Genomic DNA, 8,025 nt, shown 5'->3' with positions numbered 1-8,025 from the left:
CAACAGACCAAGTTGGTTTTTTTATTATATTATGTAAAATTGTAAAATACTACAATGATTAATCCACGGAAGGCAACGTCCATTAATAGCATTCTCTACAAGACCGATACATTCAAAATGTGTTTCATAAAAAATATACGAATTTCATTATTATTGAATAGAACGTCACCACTACCGAGTGTCACTGTACAATTCAATTAAAATAATATAAAAAAAAAAATCCTAAAAATATGCTCACTACAGCTGAGTAATCGTCAGCCAGAGGCGTCCAATAAGAGCCAAAGAACTACTAAAAAAAACCTTATCATATTGGAACAGTGAACATGTTGTTATTCACCGTTATAAGGTGATGGACGAGTTAGGTCGTTGTCGTGTCGATTTTTTGATAAAATGATAATATTTCATTTCTGTGAAATTATAAAATCACATATTCTCGTATAACACAGTGGTGAACAGCGGTAATAAAAAACATATCAGACGACTATTGTGTGTGTCGTGAGGTATTTTGTGTAAAACTGGCTATTGCCGCTGCCGCCGCCGCCGCTGTCGAGTAGTGAGTGACCTTCCCCGAACACATTTCTGAAGGAAAGATAAATAATAACACTAGTACAAGATGATTTCATTCCTTTTTTTACATTCTCTCTCTTTTTCCTATCCGTTTATTATTTATATATTCCAATAGTGCCCAACGACTGCATGTTAATGTCTAATCGTCCGTTGAATGTGGAGCCGATCTCAAAAATTCCGTACTGTCTTGGGATTTAGGCCCTGTCACGTTTTTCGCGTGTATACCACCTCCGACAAAACACTAACTGGCAGGTGTGTTCGAATTACACCGTAGCTGCCGACCCGTTTATTTGTTATTACCATTATTGTCAACTACTCCTCCGTAGCATATACCCAGCCGCCTCCTATTATTGATACAACCACAATAATCATTTTCCCTTATTAGATGGTTTTTCAACCGTAAGGGTGAAAAATAAAAAGTATCATTAAGTAGTTCCGCACATTTAATATGTTCGTCTACAGCTAGTTAAGAATTAAACACATTTATTAAGTCGAAAATAAATTTTAAAATCTCATTAATTGGTTACACAGGATTTGTTCAGACAGCCAACTACGTCTAGTCGGTAACGCAACGTGCGCGTTGGTATTAAAGTTAGATTCCATTACTTTAAGCTAAGTACGTTTTTTCACTTTTTCTATCACAAGCAATAGCTTTTAGAGAGGTCGATAAACATAAATAATAACAATAATTTGGAACGGCGACGCTATAATTTGGAAGGCACGAACAAACTATAAACATAAGAACTACCGAATAACAATATTTTTAAATGAACCAATTTAGATTCAATATAAGCAAGCTGATTAGCATGTAAGCTAAGATTAAATCACATTCAATATGAAATAAAAATTAATAGTGGAATCCTCATGGGCCTAAACTGTAATGCTACTTAGAAAAATTAATGATAGACTTGAAATAATTTCTGAAAATTTAACTTTTTTAGTTCATTTATTATAGTAGTTCTAACCTATTGTTTTTTCTATTTAAAATTATGTTACATTTTTACTATTATAAATATGTGTGTTTTAATATTTTTATTTGTGATCTATTTCGAGGTATGCAATTAAATATTACACAATCGAAGTATCTATATTTATATTTTTGAAACTGTACAAATTTAATGACTTTGTACTTAACTTTTGATTCGATAAAATTAAAAAAAATTAATTTTTTTTGATAACTAACTTTTGATTAGATAATGTTTATTTGTATCTGAACTTAAAAACAATTTTTTTGTATATATGTTTACAAACTATATCATTTATAGCTTTTATGAAATTTTTGGAGGGACTGAACTCTCCCAAATTATGCCTATGAATTTGGATGTTAGTTAGTTTTCCTATCACACGGACATAATTAAGTTTATATAAATAAAAAAAGTATTAAGGTGATAACAGAAATTTAAATAATTTCTTATATCGTTATTATTAAACAATTTAAATATAAAATTATTTTGAAATATTTTTCTCTTGTATTTTATTTTCATATAATAGCAATGAATTTTCCAGGCAAATAATTAATTATTGTTAAAATTAATATTGATTTCTTGCCTATTTCACACATGTTTAGCGAAGAACAAGATCATCTGACCAAATTAATCAAGATGAATAAAAATACAATTTCATAATATCATTAAATAAGAAAAATTGATACTACCTTCTCCAATCGAAATTTTCATAATTTCCGTTGAAATTAAAGCTATTTGTAGTATTTAAGCTATTGGCTGGTTTAAAATTTTTTTGTATTATTAGCGACGGCAAATAAATAAAATGTCTTTAAAATAAATTCATTACAAATTTTATTTCACTATAGGAATAGCGCCTTTAGTGCTTAATGAATATGGCTCTAACTATGACATATTTTTTAACTATGTAAAGTTTAAAAAAATATATGAAATATCATATATAAGAATGAAAGAAATTTAATTTAGAACTTCTATTGTATTTTAGCAATGCATATGCTGACCAGCAGTTCTAACATAATTTTAGATACTACTGTAACTAATAAAAATTTAATACACAGCTTCATTTCATGTTTGTTGGAGATTAATAGAGTCATTTATATGACATTATCTAAGTGATTGGTAAAATGTTTATTAATATTTTTAATAAAATTCATTTATCTTAAAAAATAATTTTTCTATCTATAAATTGTATAATTGCATTTTCAACTATAAGTTTTACATTTAATAGTAATTTTACTCATATAAGTTATATGTAGAGATAATTAAAAAAAACGTGCGATGTTTAAAATAGAGAAAAATTATTATAGCTCATTGAATGATAATCACGATGTCAACATATAAAAAAAATCGTCTGGACCAGGTATATTTAAATGAAAGCAAAGCCTCCGAAAAAATTAACCGACCGCTTGTAATGATTTATTGAATGCAATAAAAAAATATTTAAACCTCTAGAACCCATTCTCTGACACTTATAAAAACATATAATGTTATTAGTTATGTTATCATAATAGTGTTATTGGTCCCCCCCATTCCAGTTAATAAATGTACCTTCATATTATATCTTGATGTAAATAAAAACTATAATATTATAAAAGGTCAATGCAACAACACAGTTGTTTAGAGCTTCCTAAAAGTAGATGAAAAGCAATTAAAAGAATTTTTTTTACTTCAAATATAAGAAGGTATCTGCAAAAAGTTTTTACATTGATCCTTAGTACTATATAACTGAATCAATCTAGGTATGAAAGATATATATAGTTAAAATTAAATCTACATACTCATAAATACACTAAAAATTACAATACTTGAATTAGTCATTTTATTAATACAATAGACTAGTCTATTGTACTAATAAAATATTTGGTTGGGAATCAAAGCTATTGATTAAGTAACGGTAAAAAATTAAACCTTAATTAAATGTATATCATTTTTTTATGATAAATTATATTTATACATTCTTTTTAATTTAAAAAAGGTGTATTTATAGTGAGTCCGAATTAAATGTTTTAAACGACTAATTTTTATTTGGATTAACAGCGTTGTGTTTTTATTTTTTTTATCTATGTTTAATTTCTGTTTTGTTTTGGGATTTTCAAAAAGTATATGTTTCAAAATCAGTTTTGTTTACTGTCCTCATGACAAAAATTTTATATTGTCTTTGATTTTAAATAATTGACCTGCGTTTCCCAAAAACTTAAAATACTTATTTTATAATATTAGCAAACAAACACTAAAACACAGATAACAAAACGAAAAATCACTCCAATATGGTTAAAAAATAGTATTTTAATGATGACTTTAGATAGTATACGAATTGGTATATTAAAGCAGACATTAATTGACTAAAGTACAAAAAAATTAAAACAACTATGAATAGACAAATACTGTGAAAAAAAACAAGAAACACATAAGAAATAGAAAGAAATTGGTTTGGCAGCCATAGGCCTTAATGGCCTCTAAAGATAATTAGAGAAGATGATTCCACAAAGAATGATGATTTTTTTTAAATCTTAATATCGTTTTTTTTTAAATTACACATAAGTCAAATATTACCAATTACACAAATAATTCATTTACTAGACAGAACGGGCAAAATCTTTATAACTTTCTTATTGAGTATACTAATTGCATCAACAAAATTTTTAGCCGAACTTGACAGAACTAAATTAAATTAAACTAAATTAATCGTTAACTATTTGTAAAATTAACTAAGTTAAGAGATTATATTTAGTTGTGAGATTATTAATTAAATCTATCGCCTTTTATAATTTTAAAATAAAAATAAAGTAAAAATCAATAAACACGTTTACAAAAGTAATAAACAATATATTTGCGTTAGTAAAACTTAGGTCATATTGATCGCTAGTGGCACCAAATAATTGGATAAAAAAACGATAATCCGTTTTCAATCTAAATACCCGAAATTACATTTATTCTATATGTAAAAATATTTTTAGTTCAATGTTAACATACCTTACATACTTGAGTTTGTTGAGTGGGGTAATTAATTTTTAATGAGGAAGGACGGTATTTTATTTTCTAATAACATACTATTGTAGAGAGCTAACTTCGTAGGAAGTAATTTATTATACTTTCGAAATCTGTAATAATAAGAGTAAGCGCAGTAACAATAACACTAATATAGATCGGGGAAAATATTACAAAGTCTCTGTGAAGAATTAACTTGGGTAAATCTTTCATCCTACATGACTCGTTGGGTTTATTTGTACTTTGATTTTTTTTCTTTGCTCCAGGCACGATTTATGCACGACATAGAGTACCTGGTAAATATAAATTTAATGCATCCACGTATTTACAAAGTGAACGTGTTTGTGTGTATACACACTACTGTGTTCCAACGAACCGCATTAATATAATGCATTTTCAAATTAATTAAATTAACTATTTTCCCTTACGGCAATCACCGTCATGCCGCGAGGCATCTCCGTCACTTTACATTCATTCGAAGCACAATGGAGACAACAATATAAAAAAGATATTATTATATTTTCCACAGCTTTGACAGATATTTAACAACAAATTAGTAGATGATTATTTTTCTTTATCAACTGTAACACCCTATGGAAAACATTCGCACTGCCGCAGTTCCTTGACTTCTTACGACACACAATGCTACCAATGCTGAGGTTCTTTTAGCATACTATTCAACAAGATAATACACCCTCGAGTAATGTAATATTTGGATAGACGTCGTCTGTCAGGGAACGGAGTTGACGTTTATTTTTATTTCTTTGATTGTCTAAAGCGCATAATATAAATTGAATTACGCGATGTGTATTGTGTGTATGCTTTTTTAGCTGGACATGGAGGGAGTGACGAAAAAAAAAATATGTCATTTTTCCTTCCTTCTAACTGTCATCGAACGCGTAAAACCTATTCGCCGACGAAAGACATGGGGGATATTCCATTATCATTGTTATCATTGTTGCGCTACGCTAGGTATTCCATTTTATATTATTTTTTTTTTTACCCTCGACGGGTTTTTAAAATTAGCTGTCTCACAGCTGCATCGGCGGATAGGCACTGATATATACCGATATAGTATTATACAATACACATATTATGTGCATGTGTATGCGAGTGGAACAATGGGCTTTTGGGGAAAAACGGCGTGTACTTACATTATTATATGTATGTGTGTGTGTGTGTGCCCTGTTTTATCGATGGGGCTGTGGCGCGCGCTCATTCTTCACATAATAACTGGGTGTGGCTTGTGACGCTGCAGTGTATCGCTACCACCGCCACCAATTGATAACGGTTTGGCACCCCCTTTATACTCGTTTCTATGAACCCCAAGCACATCGCATAATAAAATACTACACCAAGTCGATGTACGCGGATATTATTATGATTGCTATTGTAACAAACAAACCGCCCTACTAGAAGTTTTTAATCATCACCCAATCACGAAAAAATAATCACTGCTGAAAAATATTCTCTACATTCCCTGGAGCATACAACATTTAAGCAAGGATTTACATCGTGGTGTATTATGAGACGGCGTTTGTTAAACTAAAACGCATCTGAATTTTACACTAATTACTGATTCATGCTAAATTAATCTAGACTAGATTAAACACTGTTTTACAACTTTAAGAATAAAGTAAGATCACAATAACATTGTGATCTTACTAACACCATTGTTTATTAAATAATGTGTTAGAAACCAAATATTATATTAATATATAAGTATTTGGTTAGTAGTTGGTCGATTAGAGGCGAAATTTGACATTTTTTTAAGGCTGAAAAAGTTAAAATTTTTTTCAATGACTAACTAATAAACGAAAGAAAAATATTAATTAAAAATTAATATCATTTTATGTAAACATATCAGATTTTCATAAATGTTATTTAATTTTCATAGAACACAAAAATATCTCGACAGGATCCTTCAAGCACATATAATCATTGAACTATTTTTAAAATTTTTCTAAATTGCAATTTCCAGGATGTATAAAATTACCGAATTAAAATTTTGTGTTTTTATTTTTAATTTTGAAACAAGAATTTTTGTTTGCAACTTTTAGTTGTAAAACAAGTTTTCTGTTCGCTTGAAAATGATTTAATTCAGACATAAATGACAACCAAAAAAATCTAGTAACAGAAATTTAAATATCACTTTTTAAATTAACTAAGTCAATTCATCAGCATTTAATTAAAAAGTGTTTTGAACTAAACGTAATGGAAATTAAAAATAACGTCAGTTTAATAACAACAGATTTTCAACATAAGAAAATTATTTATAATATTATTATATTATTATTTTATCAAAAATATTGTTAAGTTAACTAAGGTGTCGGTTAAATACAACAAAATAAAATGAATATATTAATATAATAGGTTCAAAGTAAGTTCAATATAAATAAAGAAACATTTAAAATAAAACCTTCTAAATAATATTTTTAATTACAGCTTTATAACACTAGGTATTATTATATACCTAACAAATAACTTCATTGTTGGAACAAAAAATAAAAACAGTATCATAAAAATTTTTTCTATGATGTGTTATTTGTGTGTGGATACAAATTTTCAGCACTTACAACACTTTGCTCAACAATACGTTAAAATATCACAAATTATATTTAGTTGAAATATCGTGAAAATATGAAAAAATTCTATCGATAGTCGTTAAACTATCTATAAAAATTCACAGTTTTCACTGAACTGATAATTTTATTTATGTGATCAAATAACCTAATTTCAATCTAGTTGAACCAATCATCGCCTAAAATGAACAAAATCCCTTCAATTTTAGAAATTAAGAAAAATATTTCAAAATTATGCTACTATGAAAAACAATATTTTCAAAAATTTTTTTTTTGCATTATAAACTGTAATAAACTTTTTTTAAAAACATTTATCTTAACAAAATTTATATCGGTAATACTTGAAACAATAATCCTTCTTTTTATATGCGTTTAATGAAAATCTTATTGATAACAAAGTAAAGGAAAGGTTTGAATAAGAAGCACAGACATTCAAAATAATTATTTTCAAATCCATTTTTGGAAATGTTCTGAAATGTCTTATAACGTTTAACCTATATTAAATAAATATATAAAATGTATGTGTAACAAACTCTGCATAAAAGTTGATTAGATAAAATTAGATAAAAACCAAACGAGTAATAATATGTTAAACGTTCATTATTACAAATAGGTAAAACTTTTAAAATAAATCTTTCTAATTATTATTTGGTTGCTATTTTATTTTCATTTTTTTTTTTTTCAAAAAAATCGTTTTAGACGATTTTCACTCGTTCATTGCATTTTCGTTGACATTAATCATATAACTGCATGTATATATATTATGTATGTTATGTTAAAAGAAAATTTACAATCTAGCTACAAACACTGTTCAGGGAGAATCGGAAATTAAGCTTAAATAAATTGAAAAGTCAATATCAATATAAAATAGTAATTTTATATTTAGTATAAATAATTTTCAATTTCAAATATTTTATACCCAATAG

The sequence above is a fragment of the Daktulosphaira vitifoliae genome, unplaced genomic scaffold (assembly GCF_025091365.1).
Source record: "Daktulosphaira vitifoliae isolate Bord-2020 unplaced genomic scaffold, ASM2509136v1 Scaffold_2, whole genome shotgun sequence".
Classification (NCBI taxonomy): Eukaryota; Metazoa; Arthropoda; class Insecta; order Hemiptera; family Phylloxeridae; genus Daktulosphaira; species Daktulosphaira vitifoliae.
Note: the sequence above shows the minus strand (reverse complement) of the source record.